The sequence below is a fragment of the Anser anser genome (assembly GCF_964211835.1).
Source record: "Anser anser genome assembly, chromosome: Z".
Classification (NCBI taxonomy): domain Eukaryota; kingdom Metazoa; phylum Chordata; class Aves; order Anseriformes; family Anatidae; genus Anser; species Anser anser.
Genome location: NC_139723.1, coordinates 87267647 through 87285845, shown reverse-complemented (window position 1 = coordinate 87285845; position 18199 = coordinate 87267647). Strand labels below are relative to the sequence as shown.

General features: G+C 44.0%; 1 protein-coding gene across 36 annotated transcripts in view; it reads left to right on the top strand.

Moving 5' to 3' along the window:
- The window catches only part of LOC310889247 (transcription factor 4), a 211733-nt gene that overhangs the window by 46293 nt on the left and 147241 nt on the right, over nt 1–18199 (top strand). The window lies entirely within an intron of this gene.

Below are 18199 nucleotides of genomic sequence, written 5' to 3'. Positions count from 1 at the left end.
CTTTTCTTGGTAGGGGAAATAGCTTGGATGAAAGATATGAGGATATGAAATAAGTTTAACAGCGGGAAGTTGTGTAAACATGATTAATTCCATTAATGGAAACTTTCAAATTGAAGGTTGTCAGTCCTTGTGTATATACCTCTCGTTTTCTTAGGAAATGTCACGCAGAGTATCGAAACGCTGTTCTACAGGAAAGTATTAAAAAATTAAGAGAAGAATACGCTTGGTTAGCTGCCTGGAAAGAGTAAGAGAATTCTGCCGCCTTGCCCAAGCTCATAGCAGCTTTGGAAGGCTTCATGTCACATTTTCCTGCTAGGCTTTACTTGTTCTGTACGAATAGCACGGTCAGTTTGCGGAGCGTGTCTGGGAACGAGGCGTGCAGAAGAACACAAACAGCTTCTCAATGGCTGCTGGTGAGAAGCCGCCTTGAAACTGTGCGACCAAGAAACCCTGAAGTTCAGAAGCTGGTAGCATCGCTCAGCAGGACAGCTTGCAGTTTTGAGTTGGAGATGCTGTTGGGAAACGCAGCCAGTGTCACTGTCCCTTGGTCTGAGTTCAGAGTGACAAGAGGCCTGCAGACACCACCAGCTACCACGGGAGAAGCGCCGCCACCAGGTGACTTGGCTCTCCGCAAAAATCGCGGCAGCGTTGAGATTTCAAAGGAGAAGCGTACAAGGTGCTGTGCTCTGCTTTGGAAGAGGTAATGAACCTGCACTCATTTTCCTCATTAATTATTCAAGGAAAGACTTAAACGTACACGTGTGTGTATATACACATGTACGTGCGCGTGTGAATTCACGGACAGCCCTGCTTACACTCCACAAAGCCTCCCCCCATCCTGCACGGTTGAAATAAGATGCAGCTGACGACAGTCTCTTTGCCTTTTTATGATACGGGGATGCGGTGGTATCAAAGCAGGCAGGATGAAAGCACAAAAGCTTCCTGTTTCCAGCTGTTTTCCTCAGCAAAGACTTTTTTTCCAAAGATGATGCTTCCTTTTAAGGGGTTTTTAATCTGCAAACTGTTTCCTCAGTTTATTTCACTACAGTAAAATGTGTTCCCTTTAGGTCATATCTGTCTCTTAAAAACCAACCTGCCCTTTTCAGTAGTTTTATTTGCTACTCAAAAGAACAAACATGACTTTATAAGAAACCTTTAATGAAGTACAAAGACCAATAAACCTTTTGCCACTAGAGCTGAAAATTTATAGTGATTTTTTTTGAAGAGAAACCTTGAATAAATTAAATGGGGAGAATATACTGACTACATAACACTTCAGGGTTTTAGGCAGTATTTAATACTGCATTTGTACCTGTTTAGCATACAAAAAATAGGTTTAGATTTGTCAAATAAAAAAAAACTTGGGGACACAAGTAACTTTAAATAATGGAAGAAATGGTGATTTGGATTAAAAAAAACCCTTCCAGCTGCTTCCATTACGTTAGTCTCTTTTCATTAAACTGATCTTTGTTTACTTTCTTCTAAAGTAAACATGTATAATTAAAATATATTCTGCCTCTCTCTGCGGCTCTGGTTCTGAATGTGGGCTGGTCGCAGTTGGAAATACCCTAAAGTGCTGCCAACAAGTCGGTGGAAGAGGGGCCCTGAATTTTAAGGTGAAATGTCAAAGGGGGAACCAGGTGGTGGCTTTGGGCTCTTGCCCAAGCTGTCTTGGGCAGCTATAAGTTGGGTTGCTGCTGGTGTAAGCCCTTTGGTGGGTTCCCACCCGTTCCCTTGCCCAGGTGGATGGGGAGCAAGCAGAGGAACCCCAACACGAGCTCTGGGTGGTGTCACTGGAGGAGGGCGGCAGGTCCCGAGATGGCGAGGAGGTCCCGAAACGGCAACGAAACCGAAAGCAGAAGGGAGAGAAGCACCTCGGCTGGTTTGTGCTCTAAAGCTTTCTCTAACATATGTTTTGAATGGCGATGGTGTCCCAAATGCCAAGATGTGTTGAAGGATAGCTGGTTGTTTTTGGATGAGATTGTCCTATATTTACTGCTTACAAGTTTCATTGTTGTTGAAAGTCTGCTGTGGTCTGTAAATATGTTCTGGAGCTGTATAAAAATATCACAATTAACATATTCAGAAGGACAACAATTGTCATGGTTGAATGACTTAGAAAGTAGCACAGGCTGTAAACAGGATGTGCTGAAATGAACTAGCACTCCGTTCCCTTGCAATGGTCTCTTCAACAAACGTCTGCTTGGTATCAGCACTTCTGAAAATAATCTTTGGAGCCTCTAAAGGACATAATGCTCTGGTTTCAGAATCAGTTCTTCGAAGATGAGAAGCTTAGCTGGCATTGCTACCATTAGAGAGATCCAGGTTTGGTTTGGAAGCGATGGCTGGGTTCTTGCTCTCCAGCTTAGCAAAATGCTAGGAAGGGAGAGGGGGTGGACAGATGAAAGTTCTCCCCTAAATTCTGCTGGAAAAACCCTTCTAGAAAAACCCTTCTATTAACAAATTCAGAAGCTAAGAGAAAGGCAAGATGTCCTGAGAAGAACTCTTACCCAGACGCGGTGGGTGTAAAATTTCCATTCCTTGAGGTCCTTGAGGTTGTGGTTGTTTTCCACTCTGTAACCTTAAGGAACATAACAGCAAAAAGGATTTTATCAGAGCGGTGTTGTATGCTCCAGCAAGATATTGAATAAATTGCATCACTCCATCAAGGACACATTCAACAATTTCATATCTCTGCAGGTTTCAATGCTGTGCCTTCATTTCAAATGACACTGTAGTTCTTTAAGGTCGATTTCTTTCTTAATGGTGGAAAAAGTAATGGAAGAGGAGAGAATTTGCTAAAAACAACTTTCAGAAAGCTGTGGACTCTTTCACAGGTTCAGTTCTCAGCAGCATTCTCCAAAGTCCCTGTAATTTAAACAGGAGACTTGAATGATGAGCTAAAGACAGGATTTCCAGCAACACGTTGGAACTTCTCCTCTTGGCGTCTTTCCCTGCTGGAGCTGCTGCTTTCCATAACGTTGGGAGGAGTGGCTTCATCTTGGGTAGGCATCTGGGCCTCGAGTCCAGCAAGGAGGGCCAGATGCAGAAATGGCTTCCATCCTTTCCTTACAGGTGGCTTTTGTGTTTTTTTTAATGAGTTCCCTTGCAAAGGAATTGTGGCCTTCTTGGGAACAGCGAGAGGCTCGAAGCCCCGTAAGTTTCTTCCGAGCATATGGCCAGGCTGAAAACTAGCAGATGCTGCCTGAGCAAAGGGCAGCGGCTCAGAAGGCAGGAGATGAAGAAGGCTTCAAGAGCCCCTCTCTCAGTGATCTCGCAGTTCAAAATCAAATGCTGCCATTATGTAAGTTATCCCTGGCAAAAGCTTCAAGGCTTGCAGTCATGCCTCAGCTGTTCCTGGAGGAGTGGAAATGTTCCAAAAGTGCAAAATAATTTCTCAGACTTGAGTTTTGTCAAATGCAGTTAACTTATGTTGCCTCAGGAGTCCAGTGAGAAGACCCTTCTAACAGTCTTGACATTTGATATCAGAAGCTATGTAAGAGGTGCTGAAGACTGAGGAATTGGAGCAGATTTATTTGGGGTATTCCTTATTATCCTGTAAAAAGGACAAAGCCTTGAGTTCATGGAACGATCCGCTTCGGAGAAAGGAAGTGTTGCTGCTGGTTCTTTATATACAAGGGAATAACGTGTGCTGGAGGTGGCAGGCTCCCCAGCTGGCTGAGGCTGGCCGTGCTCACGGTCTGTATTTAAAACCAACCCCTGTACTGGGGCAGGTGGCTGAAATCTGTGTCCATGTGCAAGATTCCTCATGAGTCTCCCAATCAGCGGTACCTGTGACCTCCTCCAGTTGTTCGGTGAGGATTGTCCTCCCTGTATTTTCGTCAGCAAGTATAACAAGTGGGTAGTGCTCTGTGTATTCTGCAGTGATGAATTAATTTGGTGTTCATTGTGGTAGCACTGATCATAATGAATTAATTTGGCATTCATGCGGATGTCATGCTTTTTTAAAGCTTTTCTATTACAATGCAGAATTAGTAGACACTTAAAGCATTACACATCCGATTCAGTTGTCATCATAACCTGTTTATACTGTTCCCTTGTCTGGATGTTGCAAGTGCATTGTGTTCATTTTCTGGAGAAAGACTTGCTGGGTGGCAGCGGGGAAGTCTTGGTTACAGTGACGATGTGGCAGCAGCGAGGCGTTCAGGAGGTGCCTTTCCTCTCCTGACCTCCTGTTTTAGAGTACCTGAGCGAACTACAGGGGTGTAGGAAATGCGTGGCTGGTCCTAGACAGCTTGGAGTGAGAAAAGGGAGCTTAGTTCTGCTACGCAGTGCCCAAATTGAAATGCATCGCCAGTAATTAGTGGCATAACTGAAGAAAAATAGACTTCATAAATATTGAACAGTGGAAATGACACAAAAAATAGTTCTTTGCTCCTTTCTTTGTATTTTATTCCCCAAATGTGTGAAGATAAATATCATAGATATATATCCCTCTTTTTAAGAGTTTGACTGCACGTGCATTTTCTTTTCCATTACAAAGTGGTTCAGCTTCACTGGGAGACCTGGAGGTGAGTTGGAACTGTTGGAGTTGGTTTAAAACTGACTTGACGTGTCCTGCTACTGCAGGAAATGTGTTTAAAGGACCGAACCACTCCCTTGACACGAGTCTGAAGCCTTTAAGTAGATGCATATTTTATTAGTGGATGCTCTCATATTTAGTTCCGTGTACAATGTACATTAAGACTTTAGACAAAAGATAGAAATCTCACTAGAGATCCTGTGAGGAGGTGCCTTACGCACGGTACTGTTACCTGGAATTTCTTGATCATGAAGTGCGTAATTGTGAGTGATCTGGGCCTGCGAAGGTACAAACGGTGGAAAGAGAATAAGAGTTGCAGTCAGCAGAGCAGTATGATCCTCCTATGCAGTGGTGCCAATTTGATATTGCACCATGAGATTGGGCCAGAGGAAAAATGATGCAATTATCCCAGCATTTATTTTCTCTCCTTAATCAAAAGGAAACTTCTGACTCTTGCTTGCAGTTGAAAGAAAAAAAAGAAAAAAAAAAAAACACACCAAGACCCAACCAACAAACAAAAAAAAACCCAAATCCAACCAAACAAAACCCGTGAGCTGAGCTTCAATACACCACGAAAACTAAAAACAGAAATCAAAGAAAGGAAGCTCCCTTTTTCCTGATCATGAGCTAAGCTGTTGGGGTTCAGCACTATGTAGTATGACCTCATTCCTGCATCAGCTTTTGGTTCAACTCAAGCACGTCTTTTAGGAGGGCTTTTCAGCCCAAAGCCTAGCCCACTGCACGGGTGTAACGACACAGCGCAGAGGTGATTCTTGACCAACGAGGGAATGTTTTTGGTCAGTCTTTTTGATGTCTGGTGCTTGAAACCCATGGTCAGATGCTCGTGTCTTTCCTGGTTCTCTGTGACTTTGCATATGGGTGCGTGAGGAAGGGCAGGAGCCATTCCCTCAAAGCTGGAGGAAGCCTGAAGAAGTTATCGCAGAAACTTTGGGGCTCATCAGCCCCTGCAGGACATGTCCCAAGGCCCAGCCAGGTGTGTGGGTACAAGTGTAAGGACAAGTGATTCTTTTTTGGGGCTGCCGGGTGTGCCTCCATCCACCTAGTGATTGACCCCAGCAGCCAAGACGCTGAAATAAGTGGGGCACACACACAGTACATTGGGGGGGGTGTTCATGTTTTCCACCTTTAAACGTTGCGGAGTTGCAAAATTGCAGGCTCAGTCTGAGGTCTTCCTTGGGACCAAGGAGTCCGCATCCTGTACCTTCTCTCCTTGCAAATTCAAGTCTGCAAGTGTGGAAAGAGAATTCCCACGTCGGCACTTCGCTCAGGTACCTCCATAGCCAGAGCCCCTCCTTGGCCATCAAATCGATCCCGTTCCAATTTCCAGCTTTGATGTCAAATGCATTTTAAGAAGCTCTGTGGGAGGCGGTGGCTGTTGGAAGCCCGGACCTGTAGCAGCACAGCACCGCTTGTGCACCAGTGCCGATGGTTTCCATCCCCAGCCTGTTCCCAGTCGAACCAGCGGTCAGACCTTCTGCCAGAGGCTACCTGGAAGGGAGCGGATTAAGTCAGGTGAAGTCACAGCATGGCCTTGAAACTCTAATAAGAAACTCTAATAAACTCCCTCGCCTCGTCTTGCCTGGAAAATCCTTTCGCACTACAGCGCAATAGATCACTTAAAATTTTCTGTAGCATTGATTTCTGGTAGACTTCTCCCTTGTCAGTTCATATTCTTTGCCCAGAAACACGCGGCTTGTCCTACGATAGCAAGTGTCCGGTAAATAGCAAGTGTTTGCTACAGGCTGTCATAATACACTTTAAATGCAAATACATCCAGGGCAGTTCTAATGGAATTTTCATATAGATGAAGTCATTTTAAAGTACACTTAAATTAAAGCGCTGTTCTCCAAAGACTACAAGTGTAGCAGAAAATGTCCTTTAGTTTCGTTAGAGATTTTTCTTCTGTCTCCATCTGATTTCCCTTTCATCAGATTTGCGTGGCTTGCGATCAGTACGGTGTCATTTATTCTGTCGTCCATATAATTTGTGACTTTTGCAACGGCCAGTTGGATGGTCTGGACTGGTGGAGGTTGTTTTTTGGTTGTTTTTCCATTTTTTTTAACCGTAGCCTTTTCCAGTTACACATTCCTCACTAATCTTTCTGTTTCCAAGAAACATAAATATTGGGAATTAACCAGTCATGTACTGGCCAGAGAGGTACAGAACCCAGCTGCTGGTGTGCTCTGCAACAAATCTGGTTTAGATAACAGCATCGCAGCGAAGTGTATACAGAAACGGCCCCAGCAGATGCGGTCGCGATCCTGAGCCATCCGCTCAACACAAACTAGCGATCCCTGAATTTATTCCCCACCCGAAGCGGAAAGAAGTTTGCATGTTTTTAGGGTCTTTTTGTAATAACCCAAGCCAGCCTTCGCCCCTTGCATCGCGGGGCAGGGGTCCCGCTGGAGACGGGGTGATCCCCGCAGCGGCGGGCGAGGAGCTGGAAGCTGTCAGCGCAGAGGGGTGAGGAGCCAACCCCTTCCCCGTGGTGCTGGCAGGGCCCTCTGAGCTCGCTTCTGCCTCGAGGCCTTGCCGAAAAGAGGTCTTAAGCCCACTGGATTGCCTCCACTAATTATGGCTTTCGTTTATTTGTTTTTGCAACCTCAAAGCCCCCAGTTAATTTTAACAGTTAGTAGTTAGGGACAGTTTGGGTCAAAGACTGTAGGAGTGAAAACAAATACATCTTTTATTATTAGGTAGGGAAAATCCCTATTTGCACCTTGCACCTCTATGCCTTTACCATAAACCTTCCTGCACGGTCTGCTTGGAGAATCGGGACTCAGGGTGAGCTGGAGTTCCTATAAAGCTGTGCCAGAGGGAGAGCTCCTGAGCCAGACCTCATCCAGCCCTATTTAGATGCCAGGACCCTGGCTTTTACAGAAGTTTCTGGATTAAGCTGAGTGCTGGATTAAGTTTTTAATTATCTTTTTCAGCACCTAAACATATTACCTAAGTTTGAAAGTGTCCAACTTCCAGCTTCTTCCACTACTTTCTGCTGGAGGCAGCGCATCTTCTCACGTTTAAATACACCATTGTGTATTTGAATCACCTCCATAGTTCGGGAACCAATTTTGGGGCACTTTTTCAGATCAGGGCACGTACTTTTCATGCAAGTAACCACTGCGTGCGAAGCGTGCCATTGTCTAAACGATGCTGTAAATGATTGGACTGACTTATTCCATAAAATAATCTCCTTGATGCGCGTGAGCGGGGCTTTAACCTGGTGGTTCTATTCCCGTGCTCAGGGGGAACCCCGGAGCCCTCCCCAGAAGGGTGTGATGTATGGCAGCGGCGCTGCCCATGCCTAACGAGATTACTAACGCAGCGGAACCGTGCAGCGAGTTATTAGATGCTGTTCCCTACAATTATTCAGCTTATTTTAGCAATTTGCGAGAGGGGTGCTCCTTGTAAATCATACTCTTCATATATTTTTGTTAATTAGGAGCTAAATTCAATCCGATGTTTGGAGCTGTCGCTACCCGCGTGTCCTCCGTGCCTGTCTTTGCCCTGTCAAAAGGCTTTGGGGTCCTTGTGTGGGTAATAAATCCGAAGGATGTAAACCTCAGGAATTGCCTAGTTTTCATGACTAAAGCACAGGCTAACCTAATATTTCATGGCACGGTAAAATGGGCATTGTGGTATTACTGCTCTGCTGGAAAATCTTCAGATATGGAGTGCCAGCTTATTCATGTAACAACTTGGAGTGTTACTACCCAAGCACACATAACTTTTTAGAAATGTCATCCGTATATCAGGCTAATGACACTCATTGAAGCTTGGTTTCTTGAAAGAGATCATCTTACGTGGCTAAACATGAAATCATTCATTTGGCTTGGGCCGCGAAGCTGTATTTCTGTGATTCTTCTCTTCCACAAGTCCGTGTGCTTTGTTTACAGCATGTCCTAACACACGGCTGTCTCCCAGAGAGTCAGGATGTTCTAGCCGCATGCAGCCTTTCCACGCGAAGCCCATCCTTCCATAGACTGCACCAATGCACAAAACAAAAATGTTTGTTTAAACTCGACGCAGAGCTCCCTGAGGAAGGGAGCAAAGGCAATGTTACAAGGAGGGGGTAACCTCTGCTGCTGGGCCTTACTGGCCCTTCTCAGCGCTCTGTAGCTGAGGCCAGTGTGCAAGGGTTTCCGTGCAAGGTTTCCATGCCAGAGTTTCCATGCGAGAGTTTTGCACCAGCCTTGGAAGCAGGTCTTGAGAGAAGCTTGGTGGGCGGATTTGGGTGCGTGAGGTACAGTTGAAGGGAATTATTTGCAAAAGACGATGGAAAAACAGTGCAAGTGGCAATGATATTTACAGATGAGTGCTCAGTCCCTCTGACTTGCCTGCGGTGCCTGGAGATGTGCGGGGTGCAGAGGGGCTGGTGTGGGGCTGGGCTGCTCCAGGGGGTGCTGACACGGGAGGTGGGTGCGGACAGACAGGGGGAAGTGGTGTGGAAGGTGGAGATGGAGGAGGATGAGGTTATAATGAGCCCTCTGGGAAGTCCGCAATTGTCTCTTAATTAGCCGTCTTTCCAAGTGGCCTCACCTTAGGTTCTAATAAATGTCTGCCACCACCTTTTGGCTTTGACTGCTAGTTTGGAAGTGAAATGCCCGCTTGCTTCATACCGAGACCTTCGTAACCTGGTAATACAAGGAGAGTCTAAGTAATCTGCCCTTAAATTAAATGCTTCTAGGCTGCAGTGTAGAATGCATGTACTCTGCTTGGAGCAATGGGATTGACTGTTGTAATTTAGGAGTGCTCTAGGTTATTGGGTCCAAGTAAAATTATGTACTTTAATATAGATTATGTATGGACATACAAATTAAATAGCCAGAGTTTATAAACCATGTTCAGTTCATAACTGAAAAAGTGTCCTAAGAAATGGATGCTTTCCTACTAAAGTCTCCTCTCAGGTTAAAACAAATAAAACGTTTTGCTTTGGACCCTATGTCCCCCAGAGCACTCTCAACCCCAAACTGATCCAAAACCAGGACGAAATCAAATGTTGAGTATCCTGATGAACTGAAAAAGGCGTTACAACACTTTGTACATTAGTACCTTAAACTTTGTTGCACTGTCTGCTTATAGTTTCATCAGATCTGATAGAAACTGATTAGATGCTGGAGTTATGCAAATGGAATGGATACGTGAAAGTCGGCTGTCCTTACAGGCAGAAAGTCTGTCGTATGTGTGTTAGAAAATAGCTTATGTAACTCTGGAAAACACAATGTGAGGTTTTATGACCTCATCCGAAGGCGGGATAATGCAGTTCTTTGTTATGAATATTAAGATTGAGAACAGTTTAGATTGTTTACCCTGTTGATGTTTTATAGCAAGTGCTGTCAAGTGGTGCCTCAGACTGTCCGCAAGTATTTGTATAGACTTTGAAAATCCAGGCGTAAAGTAAAATGACCATCTGATTCAAATGAATTTTCCAATTATTTGTGGCTTTAACAGAAGCTATTGAAGTGTATTGTATATATCTGGCAGCTGGTCCTACTTCTTTGGAAAAAAAAAACCCAAAAACTAAAGCTTTGTATCTAATCCCTTGAGCAAACCAATAGTAAATTGTTTATCAAATAAGTAGTAGAATTTTCCTATTTTGAATCTGTGCTTTCTTTACGTCGCTGTCACGGAAAGGATAATTATATGCAACTTGATGCTGGAGGTGCACGGAGTCGCCGTTTGTGTGTTCCTCTTCCCTCCCTGAACTGTTGCCCGAGCTTTGTGCAACTTCCCCCATCCTGCGCTGCAGGCTGTCAACATCCTCTGCTGCTTCCCATGTCGTAGTTAAGTTTTCTTCACTGGCTTCCAGGGCCCTGCAGTCTGTGCTTTTGTTTGTGCCTCCATCTCCTGGCTCCGTTCTCTCGCTGAAGTCAGTCCTTGACTTCTTCAGTCGCCTTCAAGATTCATACAGCCCTTCTTCCAGATCCCCCCCGTCTATTTCTTCTATCACGTCCTGGTGATATTTAGCTCAGAATCTTCAAAAAGGTTTGCATCAATGGATATGCGTTTTAAACTTGCCAGTCCTTTAGCATACGAAATGTCCAGGTGACCAACTTATTCTTCCCTTCATCTGCTGGTCTTTAATCCTCCTTCTGGGCTTTGTCATTTTCCGCTCGGCTCATTTGTTATGTAGTTCTTAAGCCATAACGCTCTGAGGAAAAAACGTTCTTTTGGAAAATAAAACACTTAGCAGAAAAGGTCTCAATCCACAAAATGGGTTTGTTTAACCTAATTTGTATTAGCAGTATCTGACATACTGTGTGTAAGGTGCTTCAGAGCACAAACAGGTAATAGCGATCCCGAGGTATCTGTTTATCAGACTCGTCTGCGGATGGTAATCATAATTAGAGTCTAGGATTTTTCCCACCCTTCTCATTTTTGACACAACTGTAATTCATACAATGGAAATGCTAATCAAACATTAGTATGGTGCGTATACAAAAATCTCTTGTGTAGAGATCGTGGTCCTCTTCCTCCTAGTTTGAAGGTATTTTGACTGCTAAATCCCTTATAAAATTACTTTTGGTTAATATGCTATTTTTATCTTGAAGATAAAAGTGGAATTTTAAGATATTTGTCTCTTCATTCACTGTTCTGTGTATTTTAGATCACGCTAGCAAATAAATCAACCCAGTTGGCAGGCTCTTCAGGGGAAATACTCAGGGTTAGCATATGAAAGGGTTTTCTGATGCAGGTAAAGTTATACTGGCTGACTTCAGAAGTGAAATGTGTATTTTGCAAATAGACCACTTGTGACACTTTATGTATGGGCATAATTATTACTTTTTATATTTATTTTTTTTAGCAAATACACTATCTTTGGATAAAGGAGTAACAGAAAGGGTATGGACTACAAAACAACCGCCTTTTTATTACAATTTTACCATAGAAAATCAAGCTCCTTTCCTCAAGGACCTTAGCACTGAAGCCCTCAGAGATCAGCTCATACCGCTCACCCAAACTGCTCTTGTCATTCTTCTGTTCTGTCACTCCAAAACCAGCACCACAAAAGCCCATCCAGGGAGGGATTTTCATAACTCCGAATGCACTTTCCACAGTAAGCATGGGCTACCTGCTCCTCTTAGCTGCCTTGGGTACCTTTTTTTGTGTTTCTGTGCCATTTTCTGTAGCAGCTTCGCTGCCAGACTTTCCTTTGCAATCCTTCTGGTGTCGTCCTTGCCCTCTGTCTTTTGGGGAGGTGGGTGTATATAACATGTTACTCTGATTTTACGATGCTACGAACGAAACAACGGTCTGACCCACCAACCCTTGCTCGGCTGGTCCTCCTGGTGGCCTAGGCCTTGGACCTCGCTAGGTTTCCTTCAGTTACCTCTTCATCCAATCTTCAGCTGTTTTCTGGAGAGCCTGGGCTTCCCGTGTCCTTAGGAAGAACTTCTTTACTGAAAGGGTTGTTAGGCATTGGAATAGGCTGCCCAGGGCAGTGGTTGAGTCACCGTCCCTGGAGGTCTTCAAAAGACGTTTAGATGTAGAGCTTAGTGATATGGTTTAGTGGAGGACTTGTTAGTGTTAGGGCAGAGGTTGGACTCGGTGGTCTTGGAGGTCTCTTCCAACCTAGGTGATTCTGTGATTCCCTGAATCCAGAATGTGTGGGTGGAGCGATGGGTGTGGAGGCCGAAGGCTGAGAGGTTGTGGGGTGAAGGCCGCGAAGGCCGGCCAGGCCTCCTGCAATGGCCTCGGAGGATCCAGGGGAGGAGGGCAGGCTGGTGCACATACCGAGCCCCAGCACTGAAACAGAGACACCCGACCCGAGCACGGCGTCCGGGAAGACACCTACTCCTCACGTGCAGGACGAGCTCTGCTTTTTTAACACCCTTGTCCTTGGCACCTTCCCCCAGAGCAAACACGACGCCATTTTAAGGGAGGTTAAGCAAATGTATTAATTTTGAGTACAGTATGTCGCCTTCTGACTTCGGGAAATCATATTAAATACTTTGTGTTCACCAACGACTTTTTGGGAGACTTTCCTTTTGCTCTAGTCGTCCATAACTGATCCCATTTGTTGCATAGGTAAATTCAAGAGCACGGCACTTAGCATCTGTGAAATGTATGTTCCAGTTGGTCACAAAGGATAAAATGTCATTTCAAGCATTTTTGTGCTCTTGAGTGCTAAAATATTTTCCAAATTTGTTACAGGATTTTGGAATTATAACAATGCAATTCTATTTCTGAGCCACTAACACAAGTAACTATATCAATATTATTTTGCACTTGCATGATATTATCGGTCTTCAAGAATTATCTTTGGCTTGTTATGTAGTTTATTCAGCTCCTTTAAAAGAATATATGGCCCTAGCGCTAAGTTAAAGAAAAGTTAAAGAAACAATTCTGTATTTCTTGCTCTGAAATTGATGGGTAAAGGCCACAGGCATGCTTCTGAGTACAGGCTGCTCATGCAGCTACTGTATTACTACATTCACCAGAAGTCATGATTTCGATTGTGCTGCTTCTCCGGGTATTGCTGTTTAAACACGCAGTATTATTTATTCTGGATTCAGCGAACAAAAATACTAAAGATGAAATTTCAGACTTAACTGAAATCAAATACAAATCAAATCGAACTCCCACAGAAGCAGAATTTCACCCGTGTCTTTTCAAAGCAAGGAGGTTTAGCCAATGAAAACAAACTGAATTTGCCCTTTGGGCTCTCTTTATTTGAGCATCTAAAAAAAAAAAAAAAAACACAAATGTATATGTATAATGGGTGCCTCTCTATTTACTTGCATGAGCATAGTAATCGGGTTACTTAATTTGTGGGCAGAAGTAGGGATGACAGCATCAGAAGGGTGGGAAGAGGCTTGGGTTCCTGGTTCTGCTGCAAGAGATTGTGAGCATGATGTAGTTTTATGTGGAAAGGTTGAGGTGGTGACCTGTGTGCTTTATAATGCACGTCCTCAGTCCCCCTCAAATAATACCGGATTGAGTAATGTTAGCTTAATGCCTATTTTTCTATAAAATTATTTGAAATACTGCTGAGAATGGTGGTGGGAACCAGAAATGCTCTCCTGGTGCAGACAGCCTCGCAGTCCCTGTCCTCCAGCAGAAAGCTTGCTCTTGTGGGACACATGGCTAAGCAGCATGTATATACGTGAATGGTGGAGAAGTCAATGCTTGTAATCAAATTTGCTGCAAAATTAACAGGATCGACCACTGTGCTCCTTTCTTCTTTCTCACTAATTGCTAGACTACTGTTACTTTGCTACTTGAGCATCAAGTATGTATTTCTTCTTACCTTTTGTTTTTCATACCTGTCTTTCCAAATGACAGCTCTTATGAAATGGTTTAAGTTCTTAGTTACTTTTGCTAAGTCTTGAGTGTTTTGTTTTTTTTCCCTCCTCCATCTAGAGGAGCAGAATGCCTCTAATATGTAAGTGCCTCAGTGGAAGGTATCTCTGCCCATGGCAGGGGGTTGGATTTAGATGATCTTTAAGGTCCCTTCCTACCCAAACCGTTCTGGTTCTGTGATATCTGTGTTGCCATTTACTGGGGTAGAGCATGAGAATATCATTTTCTAGCTTGTGATTTTAGGATTTCATGTACGTGCTCAAATTTGTTATTGGAAGTGGTGGGAGGCTCAAACGAAATTATTTTCCAGAGTCATCTAATTTATTGTCCTGTGTTATTGCTGTAGTGTTGGATGATTTCCCAAGTATGTTTGGCTTATACCTGCGAAAAGGAAGGTTTTTTGAGAGTAGGGTGTGTTTCCAGAAAAATATTATATATACAGATATTAATTTCTAAGCCTAGAGCCTCCCTTTAGGAAGTCCTTAAGGGAATGAAACATTTACCAAAGAAAGTTGAAGGAACTGAGTGTTACAGCGTTACAACCAAGGTCAGGAAGCCTTGCTTCGTGCTTCAGGATCATCGAGAGAGGTGGCATGGCTTGAATCCAGCCAGCCTCAGCCCGCAGCGCTGAGCATCTCTTTTAGGATCGGCAGAATTTGCTTTCCCAGGTTGCGATGATTTGCTTTTGGTAACGTCACATTGCCTCATGCTTCTGATTAAGTGAGGTTAATTTACAGGAGCCAGATTCTGGAGAAAATTACATATGTGTTCAAGTTTGCGCACTGTGGGATAAACCCAAGCGCTGAGAATAAGTCACTGGAGAATTCTGCGGTGACTTTGGTGGCATTAGGGCTTCACTGTCCTAATTACCTAAGTGGCAGTCCTCACGGGGTACGTAATAAATTCCCAGCATTAGGTTTAGGGGACTGCAGAAAGATTTGTAAGATCTGTCGTGCTAAATTATTAGCGAACCAGGCTAGATTAACTAGGTAGCAATTACTGAGGCTTTTTCTTCTCTGCAGAGGGAGAAGTGCTGTTGATCTGAGCGCTGTTTAAAGCGGGGGACAGAAGTTAGCTGGGTTGGCCTGTCGATAGCTGGCTGGATCATGCTAGAAGAATACTTTTAACTGAGATAGGCAAGGTGCAGATGTCCATCTATTTATCGAGTGCTCCTGTGTTTTGCCCCACCGTATAACCCCTTTGTGGCCACAGGCAGATGAAAGGGCTGAGAGCTCTGTGTATCATGCGGGCAAATGGGAATGCTCTGGCCAATTCCACTTGAAAATGCAGGAAAAAGAATATTTCTTGGCAAATCTACAAACAGAGTAAAATTATTATTTTTTTGTTTATGTCTAACGTTAGTTTTCATCCTAGTAAGCTCTCGATTTCCCAGCTAAAGAGCTAGTGTTCTTTCTTTTTTTTTTAAAATACATCTTGATACATCTTATTCCTCAGCTGTGGCTTATGTTTTTATAGGGCTCCATGATGTGTTTTAGAGCAAGTTCCTTCTTTTTTGACTGTAGCTGAGATAAAGAATTAGTAGTTTAAAACAATAACTACATGTTCCACTGTGATCAAGGAATTAGATAATCTGGCATGTTTGCTTAAGGGGTCTGTATCTTGGGGCTTTTATAGGGCAGTATTAAAGCCCTGAGCCTTCTTATTATGCCAATACCCAGAAGATTGCTTTAATGAGAAGTAAAGGGCCTTTTTCCAATTACAAGGGAATAACTGTATTAAGTTCCTGTGTTATGTCAACCTGCTTTGATTTGATTACTGCGAAAGAAATGGATTTATCTGTCAGTGTTACTTAATTAAGCCTTCTCATTGATGTTTTGCAGAGTAATATAGTGTAGTTTGCACATTTAAGTCTAAATACAAAGAAAATTGGTCGAAAGCTAAGACACGACCCCTGAAGATAAGGCATAAGAGCCATTGCTTGTCATTTTCCGATCAGAGTCCAGAACTTTTAACTTTGGTGGATGAACTGGAGCATTATATGGACTCAAATTAAAGCAAAGCAAATGACAAAGAGCAACCCAGTCCTGAGGTATGTGTTCTTCCCGGGTCATTTTAAGGATCTGATGGTGCCCTCCGGCCATTGGCACCTTGGCTCAAGGGAGGAGTGGGAATAACAGAGCAAAGTGCACCAGAAAGGACAAGTGGGCAGGGTTCACCTCTCCCCAGGTACATCTGTTTGACTGTAAGCCCGTAAGTAACGTTTCCCTTCTTGGGAAAGGTGCCTGGGGCTGTGAATGATCCCCCTCCTGCTGCTGTTCTTAGGGCCACTTGGTGTGAAAGGATCCCAAAACACAGTTCTCAGGTGTTTGCTTAGGTGCCTCGTTACAGTGCCCCAAGACCACAGCATCTGTATTCTTAAAATATAAATAAAAACGTACAGTATGGCAGCCCAAAAAGCTTTACTGGCACATAAATCGTGCTCCCAGCCCTGACCATGAACCAGTGTAAGGGGCCTCGGCACTGCTCCTAGCACACGTGTTGGGGTACACGAAGAGATATGAAGCAGAGGTGTAGGAAATGTTGAGGGATGTGCGCGATGTCAGCATCTCTGCGTGTGCGTTTCTCTTGCTAATTTTTCTAATGGATTTAATATGGATTTTGGAAGCTGTGCTCCAGGGTGGTACGATGCCCATCAAAGTCAATGGGATAATATCCATTGATTTTTAACAGGCAATGGATCAGGGCTCTACAGAGTTAATTGCCTGTTACATAACACAAATGATTTTTAAAAATATGCCTAATTAACCTAATAGAATGGTTGATCTGATCTGTCAGGTAAATGATACACATTTTCTTTCTTTTTCTGGAGCTTAATTAAATATTTACCTAGGAGTGTCTTGTGCTATTAACACGTTCATCTGTTATTGAGATAATAGGAATTGTAATTGAGGGAAAGTATTAAACTTATACATTTTTTTTTTTATGTTGGAAACCAACCAGATTTGGTCGCAGCACCTGTATTTGTAAGTGCTAACGACCGTATCTGTGTCTCAGGCGGCTCGAGTTCCCACTACTCCTCCAGGAGTGGCTGAAGCAATGCCAGGTGGAAAGGTAGCTCTTGCGTTTGTAGTCTGAGGGAGCACTCGGAGTTTCTCCAACCTGCAAAACCAAACGCATATTTTTCCAATTAAAGCTACTGTTTGTGCGTGGCAAAAGGCAAGCAAGGCTGTTATTTCATTAGGGTGCCGGTGGGCGCACAGGAGTAAGTTAGAAAATAGCACTGAAATGTGCAGTAATGCTATAGATCGACGCCAATCACATTCCTTGATATTTAGCATACAGTAAGTAAAAAAAATCTAAGCAGTATGGTCCATCAGCACACTCAAGGATGCGTTTATGTTGAGCGTGAGTGATTTCAGCTGAATTAGCACCAGAGTGAACTAGGGTTTCGACGGAATTCCTCACAGGCTTCCACGAAACGTGTGCTGAGGTGCCTCGCTGGTGTGCCTCTATCCATCCACTTTTTAGGCCAGAGGAAAGTCTCGTGAGACTCCCAACTCTCTCTGGTAGAGGTTTCGTGGTGGCCGTGGTTGTGTCAGCGTACATCTCCTGGGCAGAGGGTGCCAGGCCTTCAGGAGCAGCCTGAAGGCAGGAGGTGGACGTCAGTGACTTCTCCTGGGCTGTGGGGCGACCTCCGGCGCAGCGCGGCCTTGAGGTGCGCGGCCTTGCTTTGGGCACCTTTGGGTGCCCACCAGCTGGGGTATCTAGTGAAGAAGGTCCTAAGTCTTTTTTTCTCTGTTCCCACAAAAGCGGAGCCTTGAAGCGTCACAAGGAAGTTTTAATGCTAGTAAATTGATTTCATTGACAATACCTTATTTTTTTCCTGGGAAAAACTTGGGGAAAGTGGAATAAAAATACCACCATCAGAAGAAATATTGGGAAGTATGAAGTGTGGAGTGCCCCTTATGCAAAATGTTTGATGTGATTTTTGTCAGGCTGTCTGAAACTGTGTGTCTCCTAATGATTGCAGTGAATTTTGTATTAAACAGTGAAGGAAAAAAGAGGTACTTGCGATGTGCTGAGCTTTAGGAATGTGCTTTTCTTTGCCGAAATGTTTTTCTAAAATGGTAGCCTGGCTGGGGTGGTGAGAGTTACTCACGCTAAATACGCCTTACTTGAACTTCCCAGTTGCTCCTGCTTCCTCATATTTTGCTTTTACCGTTTGACCATCCCTGGCTTTGTGCTGGAGGCTCTGGCAGGACTCGAAGTGGTACGGTGCGGCCACTCCTCAGTGGCGAGGAGCGCTGAGCCACTGGAGTAATTTTATGTTCAAACCTCGGGTTCCTGAGGGTCCGGTTCATTTCTGCTGTG